This window comes from Cupressus sempervirens, chromosome 7 (assembly GCF_028749045.1).
Source record: "Cupressus sempervirens isolate cs-2001-9-10 chromosome 7, ASM2874904v1, whole genome shotgun sequence".
Lineage (NCBI taxonomy): Eukaryota > Viridiplantae > Streptophyta > Pinopsida > Cupressales > Cupressaceae > Cupressus > Cupressus sempervirens.
In genome coordinates, this window is record NC_143124.1 from 415,519,075 (window position 1) to 415,539,830 (window position 20,756).

At 32.8% G+C, this 20,756-nt stretch overlaps 1 pseudogene; it reads left to right on the top strand.

The window, feature by feature from the left end:
• The first annotated feature begins 264 nt into the window (after positions 1-264).
• LOC149547300 (alpha-galactosidase-like) lies at positions 265-20,176 on the top strand (annotated as a pseudogene).
• Positions 20,177-20,756: the final 580 nt, after the last annotated feature.

Below are 20,756 nucleotides of genomic sequence, written 5' to 3' on the forward strand. Positions count from 1 at the left end.
AGTTTGACTCAAAAATCACACAGTTAAATCTTGATATTCACGTCACAATTTGACTAGCTGTGGAAATCATCTCCTACTTATAAAAAAGCTTTCTGTGGTTTTTCTGTTCATAGTCCTCTTCGTCTCTAGTATTAGTGATTAACTGATCCTAATTTGAAAGCTATGTATACAGTATAATTAAGAATATAGGTATCTGAGAGTATCAAAACTATAGTTACTAATTATTGTTGTATTTGGTTAATGATTCAAAAAGAAAAGCAATTAATGTTTGGATTACTTATAGCATTTCTGATTATTGTCCTGTGGAACCGAACTGATGGCGTCTCTAATGGGATCGGAAAGACCCCTCCAATGGGGTATGTCTTTTGCATTGACTGTTCTAATTATTGTTTTGAAATTCTAACAATGGTTACACTTTCACTGTTTGTTTAAGGTTGGGTCCTATGGGCACCAGCCTCCTTAAAAATACAGTGGGTGTTGAGATATTTAAAAAGGGAAGTCATCTTATGGATTTATATGAGAATCTATTTTTAAAAATGGCAAATGGCAAAATTCTTCCCTAAGCTAGTGGGGCTAAATCTAGTTTCACCCCTTTTTCACTGCCTCTCAAAGTTGAAAATTCGGCAGTGGCTAATCTCCCTACACTAAAGATTTAAAAAAAGTCAAACATAACACAATGAATTTTTCACAAAATTTTCAGATCATGAAGATCAAATGCTGAAACTTTTTTAAAAATTTGGTCAATTGTTCATTTTGTATGGAGGATAGGGCCACCCTTAAACATCACACACTAAGGAAGAATTAAGCTTGTGAAAAAAAGTCAACTTTGACTATTTAACACTTTTGGTCTAGGAATTAAGCCATTCCAAAGGATGGCATCCTAAAACTTTGGCCTTCCTATTTTGTAGGAAAAAAATTCAATTAAACCTTTAACCCCTGTAAAATATTATCATGGCATCTGTTCGACAAATATTGAACCAACCCCTTGTTAGAATATTTATTGTTGATAGATGTTTGTCCCTAGAGCTAAACATCAACCTACCACCTGACAGACTCCAGAACAAATAGAAACATTAAATGCTGATAGGTGAGTTTGAAAAATGGGGGGAAAATTTTTTGCCAGTAAGACAAAAGGAATGTCTAGCATTCATTCATTCAGACAGAGAGTGAGAGCCAGTGGAAGAGCAAGAAGTGGAAGAAAAGGAAGATCAACAGATCCAGTCGTCAGAGTGCAGAGAGGGAAGTTCATTTTGTGCTTGCAGTTGCACATGTTTCTTCTCTATTCATTCTATAAGTTTTTTATTGTTGGTTTTTTCCTGTTGAAGTAGTGATTGCTCTAGGCACCATTGTATGTAGTCATTAGAGCTGTAAGTTTAAATATTGAAGTTATTTAAAGTTTTAGGGTTATTTTAGGGTTTTTTGGTTGAAGCTGAATGCTCCCAGATTTTGTAATACTTTAAATCTCAATTGAATAGAAAAAAAAGCACACATACTTGAATCTATTGTTCTTTCTCTTCTATTCATTGCATTTGAGAAATTTGGTTGAAAAGTTAAAGCTTGGCTTTCTGGCTTTAATGGTGAAAGCATTCACGTTAGAATTTTTCTAAGTTATATTTTCTCAGTTGGAATCGAGCTTACTTGACATCCATTGTTGCTGAGCATTTTTTCTGAGTGCCGAGCTAACTGGGCACCTACTGCATTCTTCTTCAAGTGTTGAGCATTGCCTTTTGCGTGCCAAGCTTACTTGGCTTCCTTGTGCCGAGCTAACTTGGCACTTATTTTATGTCTGTCACTCGGCACTTGTTTTCTTTCTGGCACTCGGCAACTTCATGTGCCGACCAAAATTGACACTCGACACCTTCATGTGCCGAGCAAATATTTAAGTGCTGAGTGAAATTTTTTGTTTAAAGGTTTACATTTTTTACTTTTTTTTTCTCTCACATGGTATCAGAGCTTTGAGGCCGCACATCTACAGTGAGTTAGGGCATTTTTTTTTTTGAGATATTTGACATGGCAAGAAATGCAAGAAAGATATGGTAGCAGCCACCACCATTCAATGGAAAAAATTATGATGCATGGGCAAAGAAGATGAAAACCTTAATGGTTGCAAGTGATTTGTGGGAGTTTGTAGTTAATGGGTTCAATGATGTAACAAACCCAACTTAGTATGTTGCTCTCACAAATGTACAGAAGACTCATTTGAAGGAGTTAAGGAGGAAGGACACTAAGGCATTAAGTCTTATTGAAGAACCAATGATAGAGACTATATTCCCTAAGATTGCAACAACAAATTATGCAAAAGAAGCATGGGATATCCTTAATACAAACTTCAAGGGGACTGATAAAGTCTGTACAGTAAAGCTACAAAATATAAAGAGGGAGTTTGAGAACTTTCAGATAAAGGAAAATGAATTAGTTGCAGACTTCAATTCAAGTACTTCCAGTGTGATTAACCAACTAAAGTCAAATGGAGAAGACTATCAAGAGGAGAGGATAGTGGAAAAGATATTGAGGAGTTTACCTCATAAATATGAGAATTTGGTCATGACCATAGAAGAGGGAAAAGACCTCACTATTTTGACAATGGATGAGTTGATGGGTACTCTTCAAACCCATGAGCATAGGATCAATATATTTACTTCTTCATCTTCCCAAGAGCAAGCATTCAAGGCTTAGTCAAATTCAAGAGGAAGGAGGAGAGGAAGAAATGGCTTAGGCAGAAACTCCAGAGGCAGAGGCTAAGGTAATGGAGGACAAAGAAATGTTGCAACAAAAAGCTCAGGAAGAGCAGATGGAGCAAGTAGCTCACAAAATACTTCAAAAGGAGGTAAGAAAAACTACAACTCAAATAAGAGTAATTTAGAATGCTACTACTATCATAAATATGGGCATTATGCAAATGAATGCTAGAAGAAGCAAAAAGATCAGTCAAGACAAGAAAATGTGGCTAACATGAATATGGGAAGTGAAAACATTGCCTTCATGAAGAAGGAAGTCCTAAGGTTTGTACCTCGACAGTGGATGTAGAAACCATAGGAGTGGCAATGAAACCTTGTTTTCATTCATTGACAAGAGTTTCAAATCTAAGATTAAGATGGGTAACAATGGAACCCTACTAGTTGTGGGCAAAGGATCTATTATGGTCCACACCAAGAAAGGTGAGAAGAAAGCAATACAAAATGTGTATTTTGACCCTGGTATGAAGCACAACTTGATGAGCATTGGTTAGCTTATTAAAAATGGATACAATGTGTTGATGGAGAATGACACGTGTCAGACATGATTCTCATCTCAAGTTGGTGTTGCACCACACACAATCAGCTCTAAGGAGTGTGATTGAAAACCCCTCACGGCTATGACACCTCAGGTATGGTCATCTTGGCTATGCTGGTTTAAATTTATTATCAAATAAAAGAATGGTAGAAGGTTTTCCATGCATAGAAAATTCATGTGACAGGTGTGAGGCTTTTATTTTGGGTAAGCAACATAGGCTTCCCTTTAATTCTAAAAATTCTAGGAGGGCTAGATATCCATTAGAGTTAGTGCATACTGACCTAGTCGGTCCTATGCAAGTTACTTCTATTGGGGGGAGTACTTATTTTATGACATTCATAGATGATTTCAGTCATAGGACATGGGTGTATTTCTTAAAGAATAAATTTGAAGCATTTGAAAAATTTGTAGAATTTAAAGCCTAGGCTGAAAGAGAATGTGGACACTATATTAAGGTCCTTAGATCAGATAGAGGAGGGGAGTATACCTTCAATTATTTTGTAAATTTTTGTAGAAAAAATGATATAAAGAAAGAGCTCACGGCCAGCTATACACCACAACAGAATGGAGTGGCTGAAAGAAAGAACATGACCATTGTTGAAATGGCAAGGAGCATGATGAAAGAGAAAGGTCTAAAACAGAATGGAGTGGCTGAAAGAAAGAACATGACCATTGTTGAAATGGCAAGGAGCATGATGAAAGAGAAGGGTCTCGCAACTGAATTTTGGAGAGAGGCTATGACAACAACAGTTTACCTAATTAATAGGTGTACCACAAAGGCAGTCCGTGATAGAATTCCAATGGAAGTATGGTCACAAGGAAGATGGACAGTTCAACACCTAAGGGTGTTTGGATGTGTTGCATATGCACATGTGCCTAAAGAGCAAAGGCAAAAATTGGATGACAAAGATCTGAAATGTATTTTTATAGGATACAACCCAGAATCTAAGGCATACAGATTGTATGATCCATTAAACAAAAAGATGATTCTCTTAAGAGATGTGGAATTTCTTGAAAATCAGTCTTGGTATGGTCCAACTGATGAGTCATCGAGCACTTCAAGTAAAGTGTCAATTATGAATGAAGAGGATGATGATGAACAACAAGAAGAAGGAGTAGATAGAAGAATAGGCAAGCAACCTCAGTCATTGCCAAGCTCCTTTAGGCATGATTGAGTGTCAGTGTTGAGTAATAGTGAAGACCGAGCTGGTCGCCAAAGTAGCAGCAGTGAAGATTATGATCCCACACTTTCCTCCCTATTACCAAGAAAGACCAAGAGTCTTAGGGAGATATACCAAGATGAAAGGTATGAAGATTATGATGAGAGTGTTAATTTTGCATTATTTTCTCATAGTGATCCAGTATATTTTGAAGAAGCTATTAAAGAGAAGAAATGGTGTAATGCTATGGATGTGGAAATAGATGCTATAGAAAGAAATGAGACATGGGAGCTAACTAAATTACCTTCCAAGAAGCAAGTGATTGGAGTGAAATAGGTCTATAAGACCAAATGCAATGCTAAAGGCAAGATTGATAGGCATAAGGCAAGGCTGGTAGTCAAGGGCTACAAACACCAGTATGGAAGAGACTATGATGAGACCTATGCCCCTATTGCAAGAATGGAAACTGTGCATGTTGTCATAGTAATAGCAGCTCAGCACAAGTGAAACGTATTTCAAATAGATGTGAAGTCTGCCTTCCTAAATGGTGTATTGAAAGAAGAAGTATATGTGGAGCAGCCACCTGGTTATAAAATTGCAGGTGAAGAGAACAAAGTATATAGATTGAAGAGAGCTCTTTATGGGCTCAAGCAAGCTCCGTGGGCATTGTATAGTAGGATTGAATCATATTTCATGAGCAATGGCTTTAGCAAAAGCAATGGTGAGCCCACTCTTTACATCAAGGCAACAAATGGCAATGTATTGATTATTGTCTTGTATGTAAATGACTTAATTTTTACTGAAAATGACAAGGCTCTAATTGGTGAGTTTAAAGAGGCCATGAAAAGTGAATTTGAAATGACAAACCTAGGTCTCTTGAAATATTTTCTAGGCATAGATGTAAAATAAATGCATGATGGCATCTTTATCTCTCAAGAAAAATATGCAAGGCAGATCTTGGAGAGATTCAAAATGCAGAACAGTAAGGTAGCCCCCACACCAACAGCAGTAGGTCTGAAGTTGAGCAAAGAAGACAATAGCAAAAGAGTGGATCCAACACTATACAAGAGTATGGTTGGAAGTTTAATTTATTTGACTGGAACTCGGCCAAACCTAATGCATGCAGTAAGTTTGATTTCCAGATTTATGGAAACACCAAAAGATTCCCATTGGCAAGTGGGAAAGAGGATCCTAAGGTATGTGAAAGGTACCAAGGGATTTGGAATTTTGTATACTGCAGCAAATGAATTCAAGTTGGTAGGTTATACAAATAGTGATTGGGTTAGAAGTATAGATGATAGGAAGAACACTTCTAGATACATGTTTCATATGGGATCAGGTGCAATTTCATGGGCATCCAAGAAGCAACCTATTATTGCTCAATCTACAGTAGAGGTTGAATACATAGCAGCAAATGCAGCAGCATGTCAATCAATTTGGCTAAGGAGGATCTTGATAGATTTGAATGAAAGGAAAGGGGATGGAACCACAATCTATTGTGACAACATCTCATCAATTGCATTGTCCAAGAATCCAGTCTTCCATGGTAGAAGCAAACACATTGAGATTAGATATCACTTCATCAAAGAGTTGGTGGAAAATGGGGATATCAAAATAGAATTTTGTAAGTCTGAGCAGTAGCTAGCAGACATATTTACTAAGCCATTAGGCATTGGAAGCTTTGTACACCTAAGAGAGTGTCTTGGTGTAGTTGATGTGGATCAGCGATCCTTTTTTTTGTTTGGCTCGAGACAAAGAGGGAGTGTTGGAATATTTATTGCTGATAGACATTTGTCCTTGGAGCCAAATGTCCACCTACCACCTGACGGACTCCAGAATAGATAAAAACATTAAATGCCGGTAGGTGAGTTTGAAAAATGTGGGGAAAATTTTTTGCTAGTAAGACAAATGGATTGTCTAGCATTCATTTGTTTAGACAGAGACTAGATAAAGAGTGAGAGCTAGTGGAAGAGCAAGAAGTGGCAAAGAAGGAAGATCAACAGATCCAATTGTCAGAGTGTAGAGAGGGAACTTCATTTTGTGCTTGCAGTTGCACGTGTTTCTTCTCTGTTCATTTTGTAAGTTCGTTATTGTTGATTTTGTCCTATTGAAGCAGTGATTGCTCCAGGCACCATTGTATGCAGCCATTAGAGCTACAAGTTTAAAGTTTGAAGTTGTTTAAAGTTTTAAGGTTATTTTAAGATTTTCTGGTTGAAGCTAAATGCTTCCAGATTTTGTAATACTTTAAATCTCAATTGAATAGAAAAGAAAGCATGCATACTTGAATCTATTGTTCTTCCTCTTTTATTCATTGCATTTGAAAAATTTGGTTGAAAAGTTAAAGCTTGGCTCTCTGGTTTTAATGGTGAAAGCATTCACATTAGAATTTTTCTAAGTTATATTTTTTCAGTTGGAATCGAGCTTACTCAGCATTCATTGTTGCCAAGCATTTTCTCTGAGTGTTGAGCTAACTCGGCACCTACTGCGTTCTTCTTCAAGTGCTGAGCATTTCCTTTTGTGTGCCGAGCTTACTCAGCTTCCTTGTGCCAAGCTAACTCGGCACTTATTTTCTATTTGTCACTTGGCACCTATTTTCATTCTGGCACTTGGCAACTTCACGTGCTGACCAAAACTAGCACTCGGCACCTTCATATGCCGAGCAAATATTTAAGTGCCGAGTGAAATTTTTTGTTTAAGGGTTTACATTTGTTTTTTATTATTTCTCTCACACCCCTGCCTAAGTGATTGGATAGGATTATTATATATTTCCAAAATTTTCTAACTTATGTAAATCAATTTATTGTATGGCAGTATTATTGTTGGGAAACAGGTGAATTTAGTTTTTTTTTGAAGATGAGATTTAAAGAAAAACAAATCTAACAGATATCCATGCTCATTCATCTTGTTATTTGATTTTTTTCTGAATTCAGATGGAACAGCTAGAATCATTTCGCTTGTTCAATTAATGAAAGCATCATTCATGGAACAGGTAACTATAGAAGTAGTTATTTCTCTAGTGCAGCATTCAATGAAGTGACATTACCTGTCCATGAAAGATCAGTATTTAGTTTGTATTTGTATCTATTAAGGTTACATTCGAGTAGTTTTAACTCTCAGGAATACGTGTCTAAGTGATCAAATTGTTTGATCCATGTTCAGCGTTTTCCAAATTTTAGTGATTATTTGAAATGGAATTTAATACATTTAAAAAAAAATTTAAAAATACACAATGCAGTTGATGCACTGATTTCCACTGGATTATCCAAGGTTGGATATGATTATGTAAACATAGGTAAGGAGTGTAGCGTTCTCTGTTAATTCAATAGCTAAAACTTTACATTAAGGCTAACTCGTTTTGTCCATGAAATACCAGATGATTGTTGGGGTGAGAAAAACAGAGATGTTTAGGTATGTTATAAAATAATTAGTAAATGATATGAGAATAAGAATTCGCATTATTCTTTATTTGTAATATAGTATGGAATTACGAACATTTGTTGAATAACTGTAGTCAGAATAAATTTCTTATCTGTGATTTAGTCATATCTATCGTATAAGTAATTTAGTCATTTATGGGTTTGTGCATTTGAGTTTCTTCTGAAAATATTTGACCAGCATTGATAATTAAAGCAAGCTTCCTGAGGAATTCGGAATGTTCTTATTCGTTCGCATGGCAATCTGGTTCCTCGAGCTACAACATTTCCTTCGGGCATCAAGGCTTTGTCAGATTATGTTCATTCTAAGAGTCTCAAATTTGGAATATATTCTGATGCAGGTTGAGCATCAGAATATGTCCCAATTCAGAAATGTCTATATATATATATTACTCTTTTGCTTAATATGATTTTTTTGATTTGCCTATTTCACCAGATATTACACGTGCAGTAAAACCATGCCAGGCTCCATTTTACATGAGAAACAGGATGCTAAAACATTTGCTTCACGGGTAACCTTTATTTAATATGATTCTCTTTTCCAGTAATCAGATTCTACTATGTATACTAAATGCCACTATCAAAGTTGAAATAGTGATATGCTGAATGTTCACTTGCAGGGGGTGGACTACTTGAAATATGATAACTGCAACAATGGTCATATAAAACCTCAACAAAGGTTCATACATTTGTTCGCTCGTTGGCCAATTGCTACTAATTTGGGTCTACTCTTTGCTTGGATAAATTATTTGAATGCTTACACAAATTCACAGGTACCCAATAATGAGTAAAGCACTGATCGAATCTGGCCGTCCTATTTTCTATTCAATGTGTGAAGGGTAAGAAAGCTTTGCAAACAGGAATCTCCAACAATGGAATAATCAAGGACCCTGATGATCCCTTCTAATATAACTTTAGAATGATATCATTAGCTTTTATTTGACAAGCAGGGGTGATCAAAATCCTGCCACATGGGCACCTGCCATTGCAAATAGTTGGAGAACAACAAAAGACATTAAAGACAAATGGGAAAGGTAGTATTGGAACATATATTCTTTTCAAATTGAAAAAGTATTGAATGAGGATAAAAATTCCTATTTACGTTTTCTTCTTTCAGCATCACATCTAGAGCTGATCAGAACGATAAGTGGGCATCTTATGCAGGTCCTGGTGGATGGAATGGTCAGTTTCTTGCTCCAATCATAACGCTTCCGTTAATTTTTGCATCAAATTCAAACTGCATGTCCTGACATGTTGGAGATTGGAAATGGTGGGATGACCGCGGATGAATATAGATCACATTTCAACATATGGGCTTTAATAAAGGTGGGTACGTAACACAAGCCTAAAAACAATTTAGAAATTAGGAAATCTCTGCTTGAGTTTTAGTTTGAAAACACACATCTATTAATGAGGAGTTATCCTAGTATCTAGTTTTATTTCCTCTAGGCACCATTGTTGATTTGTTGTGACCTAAGGACTGCTGGCAATGAGACTTTAGGGATTCTGAGTAATAAAGAAGCTATTGCTATCAATCAAGGTCAGTTGATTGAATCTGATAAAATCAGATCAATTTATTTCGGTAGTCATGTTTTGGTTTGATTTTATCTGAATCTTCAACTCTTCTGGCTATGTCCAGATCCATTAGGAGTTCAGGGGAAGAAAGTCAGCAAACAAAAAGAGCTTGAAGTATGAGTTTCTAATGGATTGATGATTTAATTTAATATGAAACGAATTCATTATCTGTAATCCAATTCTTTTCAGGATATAAGATCGGCTTTTGTATTTACAATGCGCCTATATTTGGTAATGCTTAGGTTTGGGCTGGGCCGCTATCCAACAAAAGAGTTGCCGTAGTCTTATGCAACAGAAGTTGATCGACATCGTTTATCACTGCAAAATGGGAAGACATTGGTCTTGCGAGAAATATTCTCGTTCAACCATATGAGCAAACATTTGGCGGTATTACGCGAGCTTAACGTCAAGGATTTCAGTGCAGCAGTCATTGAGGTACACTACTTGTAACTAAATTTGAATGAGAGCAGTGATATGTTTCTGGTTGCAAATTATGTTTAATGTCACATTGCATTTATATTTCGCTCTCTTTCCTCGCTTCAAAGCAATCCTTCTCTTGAGGCCTCATGGCTTGATATTACGGGAAGCATATTAGTTTCTGTCCATTTAATATTCTAAAATCTTCTAAATGGTATATTAGATTTGGATGAATTTTTTTATTCTTTAGAATTTAAGTTTCTTTTGAACATCAAAGGAATTCTTTGTAGTGATGGTCAAAAGGTCATTTATTCAAAAAATTAGTTCCAGACTAAAATGTTTAGTACTTATGAGCAAATGTTCTAATAGGTGTAGACAAATCTCCCAATACCAATGCACAAAAGGACTAATTGCCAACCAAAATAACTAAAAAATGATCGACTATTAGTACATGTTTGATAACTTTTGAGGCTCCTTTGAAATTAGTAACTAGAGATTCATGTGGACAAAAACATAATGATTAGCCCCATGTTAGTTTATGAGTGTTCTTCCCCTAATCAATATTAAAGATTTTTTGAAGAGTCTTAGAATAGAAAGTGATTCTCAATTTCTCTAAAGCCAAAAGTTGGTCAAGACTTTGACTATATCCAAGACCAATTTAAATTTATAATATAATTGTAGACTCTCTCTTCAACATTAATGGTTGGGCTCACAATGATTTCATCTTTGAGTAGAATTTTTTAATAAAATTAGAAATTCTACATGTTCATCTTACACCATGAATTATTTACACTTTATAACAATTATTAATATATTTGAATTTTAATCCTTATTTTATCTCATTGTCATCTATAAAATCAAGGTTACAAAATTGAGTTCCCATAGAGATATGTGAAATTGAATTTAGATGTTTCATTGGCTAAAAATGGGTAGAGTTCACAAGAAATTTTACAAAAACATATCATAGCATATATTTTTAGAAAGAAACAAGCCATAACCCAATTAAATGGGTCTATTTTCTATTAAAAAAAATGAAAATCCCTAAATTACCCTTTCATCACAATTTGACTCCAAACATTGTAGTTAACTTAATTGTATTTAGGACTTTTAGTTTGAAAATAGAAAAATTGTGGTTGAGGTTCCTACTATTGAAAGACAGTTATCTCATCTTGTGATTAAGAGCATAGGAAGAAGAAAGAAAATTTCTAATAAGATGAAGGCTTGCAACAAGTATGATTCATTTGATCCTGGTAGTTGTAGTAGCAAGAGAAGAGCTGATTTAATTCTCCTATTAGTACTCTTACTATTTCTTCTCTACTTGTGAGTGTTCCACTTGCTTCATTTCCTATCTCACAACCTTCATACAATAGTGTTCCTTACACTGGTTCCTAATATCCCACCTATAGCACCCTCTATTCCAACCAATTTTTACACTCTTCATAGTGTGTCAAATGTGTCATTGCTACCTATTTCCTCTATTGATTTGGCTATCAAATTAGTATTTCTCAAATTATTTCTTCCTTTCAATAACAACTTGCTTCCCTTGGTCAATTCAAGTTTAATGTGTCTACATGTGATATGGGTACTCCTGCACAAAAATAATGAATACCAGGAAAAATGGGCAAAGTTGGCAAGAAATTTTACAAAAACATACCATAATAGATATGTTTAGAAAGAAACAAGTCATAACCTAGTTAAATTGGTCTAGTTGTTGATTAGTTGGGTTGATTATAAATTCCTGTAGAATTGTCATCATATTAGGTACAATAAAATGAACAATTAGTTATTCCCAACTAGTAGGATCAAATACAACTTTCTAAGGTGATAAAATTGCATATGCATATGAATCACTTACATGCTAGGCATGAAGCGCATTCCCAAATTTATAATGAATGGTTGGGTATGAAGGATCCATACATTGACCCAAAAATGGAAGCCAAGGATATAACCATGCATGTATTAGCACAGTCTCCTTGTGGGGATCCCAACTATCTACTATTGTTAATTTGGGCTTCACTATACGATTCAGAATGTTATGATGTACTAAAGCTTGTAGTAACTTCTCCCCTGTCTCCAGAAAATGTAGCATAGGTTCAAGATCCCTTGGCTCCTTGGAATTATTTGTAGCTATTCTCACTGCTGGAAGAATAAATTAAGTGAAGAGTTGAGTATAAGGAGTTGTCAAGAAAAAAGTTCTACTTCTATGTAAATGTTATAATCATGAGGCTTATTCCCTTGTAGAAGCCTCGTTCCCAATCTTGAAACACTATATATATATATATATCTCGAGAGAGAGAGAGGTCATTTTAAGGTGCTCATTAAATATTAAAAAAATAGAAAAATTGATCCAATTGCATACATATTCCAAAATCCAAATAATAAAACAATAAAACTCACTCAACCTGTATTAAGTGGCTTAGCTCAAGATCTTACACAAAAATAATGCAAACTAGGAAAAATCGGCAAAGTTCACAAGAAATTTTATAAAAACATACCATAGAAGATATTTTTATAAAGAAATAGGCCATCACATAGTTAAATTGGTCTAGTTGTTGATTAGCTAGGTTGATTACAATTTTTTGTAGAACTGTCATCAGATTAGGTATAATGAAATAAACAATTAGTTGTTCCCATCTAGTAGGATCAAATAAAATTTTCCAAGGTGTTAAAATTGTATATGCAGATGCATCACTTGCATGCCATGTATGAAGCATAGTCCCCAACTTATAACAGTTGGTTGGATATAAAAGTTCCATAGGTTGACCCAACTATGGAAGCCAAGGATGTAACCATGCATGTATTGGCATAGTCTCCCTATGAGAATCCCAAGTATCTATTGTTGCTATTAATTTGGCCATCACTATATGATCCAAAATGTTATGAAGTACTATATCTAGTAGTAACTTCTCCCATGTCTCTAGAAAATGTAGCATACATTCAGGGTCCATTGGCTACCAAGAATTTGTAGCAATTATTCTCACTGATGGAAGAATAACTTTAGTGAAGAGTTGATTGTAAGGAATTGAAGAGGCAAAGTCTGCTTCTATGTAAATGCCATAATCACGAGGCTCATTCCCATATAGAATCCTTTGTCACAATCACATTACCTCTAAACCATGCAAAAGATGTTTAAGTAGTTCCCAACCTTGAAACACTCTTATAATCAATGGCAAAGAAAATGCAGATGCAATACATATATTACTATTATTGATGTATATGTATGTATGTATGTATATATGTATGCATGTATGTATATAAATATATACATATATACATGTATATACATATATACATATATACATGTATGCATGTATATACATATACATGTATATATGTATATACATGTATATATGTATATACATATATATATGTATATATGTATATACATATATATATATACATACACACACACACACACACACACACACACACACACACACACACACACACACACACACGTGTGTGCCTATGTATGTATATATAGAGAGATCTTGGCACAACAAAAAATTGATCCAACCACATACAGATTTTAGAATCAAAATAATAAAACAATAAAATTCATTTAAACCATGCTAAGTGACTTACCTCATGATCCTACACAAAAATAATGCAGTCTAGGAAAAATGGGTAGAGTTTGCAAGAAATTTTACAAAAAACATATAATAGCAAGAACAATCAGTCGTTCCTAGCTAGAAGGATCAAAGACAATTTTCCAAGGTGAAAAAATTGCATATGTAGATGTATGTATGTATGTATGTATGTATACAAATCTTGTGGATTCTAGAGAGTAGTGTAGATCTATGATTTTATTGTCATGTCCTTGTGATCATTGCATTTCATTCTTGTGCCCTTGTGATCTCTACATCTCATTGTCATGGCCTTGCACGATCTATATATATGTATGTGTGTATATACATATGTGTATATGTTTATACATGCACACAAATATGTATGTGTCTATGTATATATGTATGTATATCAACAAAGAGATCTTGGCACAACTAAAAAACAATAAAACTCACTCAACAGGTAGCATGGCCATAGATGCAATGGCAATGCCTAATGGTAAGTAAATTCCTCTTTTGTTTTTCATTTTTTGTGTGTTTATTTGACTTGAACTATTATTTCATTCTATAATACCACACACTCATGTGATCTCACACACACACTCCCACAATCACACAAACACACACATGTGAAAATTTATGGAATCAAATGTGATAGAACTTAGATTAAATGGTATATGAAAAGTTGTATTCTTCCTAACGAGGTTTTGGAACATATGATGAGGTGGACCACAAAACTTTTTGTGTCCATGATTGTAAAACTCCTTATAGCTGAGGACTTGTTGAGCATTAAAATAGACTTCAAAATTGAAAGCTTCATTGTCATCTTTTTCAATTTTGAAGACTTATTCTACGTTTAAATGAAGATAATTATTTTCTACTTCTAACATGTATAAAGTCAATTAAATTATTCTTGATCTAAGAGTTGTAGTGATGATATGATTCTCTCTCTTTCCTAAGTGCATGTTGTCTCTATTAGCATTAATTTTATTCCTAGATCTAGGGACTTTGCATGCATAGATGGTTGACTCTTTCAACCTTAAAAGCTAATAGATTGTAATATTTGTGTGGATGTAACAAAGTTTAGTTTCTATATTGGATAATCTAAAGTTATTATAGTTGTCTCAACATATTTGTACTTTGTCAATATAGATCAATGTATGATAGAAAGAGTATCTATTAACTAGTTTATTTCCTTTTATTAAATTCAACTAAGACTATCAAAAGGGAGCTCACTTGAGCTATATCTCCATCTTATTTCCTTTTATGCATTATAGTTTAGTGGTTGATATTTTAAGTGTGTTTTATTCCTTTTATAAAATATGTTGAAGATTGTTGTATAAGTTATAAGACTCTATTCTTGTGACTTCAAATGGTATCAATGGACTAGCTAATATAGATATTTATTTTTATTTTCTAGTGTTTAGATTTATTTACAATAACATAGAGAAATATTTATTTTAGAATCATGTTTTATTTAAGTAGATTAGGTATAGCTTTAGAAAATTAACAAATAATTTCTTGTTGCATTCCTTTCAATAGTTTGATTGAATTTTAAATATAATGGTGATTCATAGACTGTACCAATCCATCTCAAGTATAAGAATCTGATTTGATAAAATAATAACCATTTCCAAGAAAAGTTACTCCAATATAGTATTTACTTGGAGAATTTAAGATTATAGTCTATTTTATCAAGAATGATTATTGTAACTCTACATATTGTTTTCATTGCCAATGATGGTGCTAAATCATCATTTATTTTCATTGATTTTTCTTCTTTTAAGTACAGTTTTATTTCTTAGTAGAATAGATTTAGAATCAATATTAGAATATGTTCTTGTGGAACTCCAATTCAAGTTAGATCTTTAGGAGATAAAATAAATAATTGGGAAAACAACGCTACTTTTTAAAACAAAGAAGAGGTTAACTAAAATTATCTCATATGTGATACTAAATCTGTTGAAGAGGAAACAATAAGGAACTCAATAAATTGTTGAATTAGACAAGAATATGTAGTACAAATTGATGATGTGCAAGTGGAGCAAGAGAAAGAAAAAGAAGATGAAGAAGAGAAAAAACTCACTAACATTACTCATGTTTATTTTGATTGGGATTTTTGAGGTATACACATTACTATTGATTAGAAGGACACCCAACATTTGTTTTCTCCATATTTTTTCTCCTCTAATCATTTTAATTTCTTCTCCTTTCCCATACAAGTCAAATTTGAATTTTGCATCTTTTTCCTCTTACCCTATGTATCTCCTATGTGGCTCTTATGTAGATGCCCTGTCATTTCTTCTTGAAGCTTCCCAAATCCTACCTAACTTGTTCTTTTTTCCTCTTCAAATTTCTATAAAAGGGATGCTTCATTCCTCATTCGAGCACTAAGCATTTATATTATTGGAGCAATATTAAGACTTTGAGCTCTTTAGCATTCTTAGCATTTTAATTTCATAGTTGTTGCATTTTCATTCATAACTTAGATTTGATTTCATAGCTTATTTTGAATCTTGCATTTCCATTCTTAATTTAACTTTCATTTGAATCTAGTTTGGTAATCTCTTGCACTTTAATTATTTAGAATAGATCTTGCACTATCATTCTACGAAGATTTAGGTAATGTTATTCATACTTGTTTCTTAAATAAATTCACTCATCTACAAGTGCATGAATAATATGATATAATCAAACACTTATATACTAAAAAATAGGACTATAGATGGAATGTAAGATGTAAAAATTAAGAATGATTCATAGAAATGACTTTTGATTAACAAAATTTCAAAATCATATGCTAATCTTATATAAGCACTTGTTAATACCTAGAAGATCAACTTAATTACCCTAAACCCAAAACATAAGAAGAAAAGAGATGAATATATGTTATTTTCACTATTAAAATAACATAACATTTAGTAATCCGAAAAATAATAATCTAACCTCAGATATACCTCAAAAATTATATCATAAAATTGACTCAAAGACTTGAAGTCCTCATATATTAGTTTGAAGGAATTCATAGTTTCCATGACAATGAAATAAGAGTTACAAGAAAATAAAAAATCACGCTGAAATTTTTAGAGCTCTAGAAAAGAATGTTGACATTAGCGCAAAAATCATAGCTTATGAAGAAAGAATTTTAAGGGACAAAAATAGAGGATCTGAATAAGAAGTTGGATTTAGGTATTGGAATTGTAAAACTTAAAAAAATTGATTTTAATTTTGATTATTCAAAGGTGCTAAGGTTTCTCTTCTTTATACTTCTATGAAATGTAAAGGTTTTTTTAAACTATAACCAAATAGTTAATTTTTCCAATTTTACTCTCAGTACCCAAAGAAATTAATTAAAAAGGTGGAAGTTATATCTATTATCATTTATAGTTCATCATATAAATAGTTCATTGTTTCCATAATTTCCATAATTTGTAGTTCAAAAGAAGTAGGTGAGACCTCTTGTAGATGGCATAGAGGATTACTTTTCTTGAATTGATCTTACCTCTTTTAAGCCCTAATATAGCAGGCAACTTATTTTTCTCAATGAAAACACAAAAGAAATGAGGAGCGGAGTAGGGCAATGGAACTGATATAGGAACCAATAGTTGTTATATCCCTTTTGCAATTTTGAATCCAAATCCTTCTCCATTTTTTAAACTAGCTCTTTGTTTTCACCAATATACATAATTTTGGATGAAGAAATGACAAAGGGAGGCAATAGATTATTTAACGAAAATGAGATAGATAAATGCAAATTGATTTATAAGCTATACTACTTATTTTATGAATGTGCGTCTTTGATGGTCCCTTGGTTGTCAGACTAATGAGTACAAGAGATGTTGCTAATTATTGCATATCAATCAAATGTTACTATGTGAGAAAAAAAAATTATATCTTTTGACTAATTAAAAACTTAAATCATCACTAGTACATATCACTCATTATAATTCCAAACCATTCATATTAGCCAAAAACCTATAACAAACAAATCTCCCATTTTCTAGTTTTGTATAATATTGATCTTATACCATGTAATCGATTGCACTCATTATACACTTGTTAATTACATTCTAACATATTGAGAGCTGGAAATAGCAATATGAGTTGAGAGGAATAGTGCTTGTATATCAGCAACAACGATGGTCATGGAACCCTAGTTGGTAACTAACATTAATGTCCATTGTGAATAGATATAAGTAGCAATGATGGTTGTGGAATCCTAGCCACGTGAATGGACAAGAATGTTGCCCCAAAAAGAGCTGTAAAATACCTAGTCGAGCTATGAAAGAAAACAATGTAGAGGTGATATATGGAGTGCATACTTGTTTAGGGGCAAAAATAGAATGTTTCCCAAAACCGTGTCAAAATGTCAATGTGAAAGAACCTACAGGCAAATGATTCAAGGCAAACATCGAGGCAAAAGGTAAATGTGTTCAATGGCCTCATGAAAATCAATGGTCTTAAAAAACTCGCTCACCTCAACTAGCTCTCGTGCGCGCAGACCTCCAAACCTCCCATCCACAATACCTAAACAATGAAATGATCTTAATTTTTGTTTTGTTTTGTTTATGAGTCTAATTTGGTCAAAATTTGGACCAAATCAGTCTAAATTTTGAACAAATGAGGCTCATAATTTTTATTTTCTTTTAACAATGCAAAAAAGGCCATGCTTGAAATTAAAGGTCAAAAATTGACCTCAAATGTATTAGTGCTTTGACATATTAGTCGAGAGATTGTATGTTCTAAATTTATTTTTCACTTCTCTTATTATTAGTTTTTTTAGATAGTTGTTTCTTATCATTGCAAAATGATTTTTTTAGAATCATCATTGGGAAATAAGGTTTTTGGAATGATATTTGTTACACAAATTTCATCCTAAGTGATTCATCGTCTGAATATAGATGCTATCATTTGCATCTTTCTCATGTTCGTGCTCTCATATTTATAAGATAGTGCCAATTCTTTGATAAATTTGTAATGAATATATACATTTTAATATTGTGACATTGCACCACTAAAATTTGTAACTAACTTATTATGATTGTGATATTATTTTGTAGGTCAAGTCAAACCAATTCTATTATTGTTTTGAGTTTTTATTTGTTGATCTTAGCATGTACTACGTCTACACTTTTGAAACACTCACAACTACAACATATGTTGAATTTTCAGATTTTTAGGAAGAATTAAATAAATAAAAAATGACTTAAAATTTACAACCTTATCCATACTTCTTAAACAGTAATTTTATAATTAAATATTTTGATTCAAACTTTAATGAATATTTTGTGTTGCATGTATCACAAAAATTAGTGTTATTTTGCATTTGTAACATTGTGATATATACATTCAATTTTAGTTTTTATCGATTTTCTTAATAATTTATTTAGATTCATATGTCAAATTATTTTCAAATTTTATAGTCTTTCCTTAGAAGATTAAATGGTATTTTTTTGTTTCATCTATCATTTATTATGTTATATACTAGTAAAAAATTTGACATATATCTAATCAAATACAAAAATGTAAAAAAATTTATAAACTTAAGATTGTTAAAGATATTTATAAAATCAAATCACTTATAGACCCATTATTGAAGGCTCTTCTAATGTCAAATAAAATTAAATACAAAACTTGTTAAAACTTATTTTTATAAATAACACTCATCATTTAATTAAAAATAAAATCTATTTATACACATCTATTTGAAGTTTAATTTATATTGTTATTTTCGAAAGAATTCCAACTTTGTTAGGAAGAAAGAAGCTTACCCATAGTTGTGATATTTCTTCCAAATATTAGGTTAGTTAACTCGATCAAAGTTAAAATCAAAGTTAAATTTTATGACATACGTCATTCAAATTGCACTTTTTCCCACATTATAAAGTTGGGTGGAAACCTAAATTCTACGTTTTGAAAGAGGTGTTAAAAGCAAGCATTAAAGCATGAATAATGAAAGTAGCGAGAATATTGAGAGAAGCGTTCAAAACAAGCATCAACATTGCTTTAGATGTGCCTGCCTCACTTTACTTTAATCTCACATGGTGCTCATTATTATATTATTATTGTATTCAAAACAAATGAATGTATTCCGAGCCAGAACAAACCAAATTCAGGATAGTTGTTGCATTTTATCTGTGCATACCATTTAATTATTGCGATTTTAAACCATCTTGCTAGGGACCTGTGGGCTGTAAGTCCTGGTTTTTCCCATATGGTGTATTTTCCTTTTAACAACAAAGACAACTAGTGGATGTTTTCACCTTCACTGGCTTACAATGAACATATACACAGATCTGCTACTAAAAATTGTGTTAAGGAGTTTAAAATAACAACTTTGATTCAACTCCTCAATGATTTTATATAATCATTTCACATTTCATATTTGTTGGTCTACAAAGGGTATAATCCAAAATGAGTAGTTATAATCTGTAACACAGTTTTTCCCCTAAAGAACAGTTATTACTGCTAAAATGACAAGAGTTTTCAGAACGTTGATAGATTACATTTGGGGTTTTCTTAAGTTTTCAATTGAGCTATTCTAACGTTTGATGATGAACTATATATATATATATGTATATATATATGTGTGTGCTCTTTTTCATATAGCAGTATTTGCATGTGACGATGAATTATGCTCTTTTTCATATTGCAGTATTCAGAGGTTTCAACAAGTTTACAAGGCAACTTGACATCAAATGTTGATTCACATGCTTGCAAGATGTATATTCTAACGGCAATCGCTTCCTAAATTCTGCATCAGAACGTGTATGAAGCTACAAAACTGTTCCAGTATTCGTATGACATGAATTCATCAGCTCGAAAAGTAAAATGCCAAACAAACATATAGGTAGTGGAGGGGGTATTATAATTGTTGTTCACAACCATAAAGAAGATTATGATTACTGTTACACAAAATTTGGAGGATATCAATTGCAGAGTACAGAATACATATTTCCAAATTTTACAAAAATTGAGAGCATCGATTGTTTTAAAAAGTTTGATGAAGTTATTAAATTAGTGGAGAAAAATTGTTTTTCTATTCAAAATTGAAGCGTCGGTGTATTAATATTTTGATTTACACTCAATAGAGAACAATATAAAAAAGGGGAAAGAGATGGAAGGAAAGACAAACAATATAGAAGAGAATGACAAGTGACAATAAAATGATAACATTAATAATAAACAAAGTTACAGATTATAATCAAACAAATTAGTACAAATGCCTCTACATTACTTTATTGTCATTAATACTATGGGAATTATGAAAGGAGAAAAAAAATATTTTTTTTTTCCTTAAAAAGAAAATGGAGTAGCAAAGTATTGCAAAT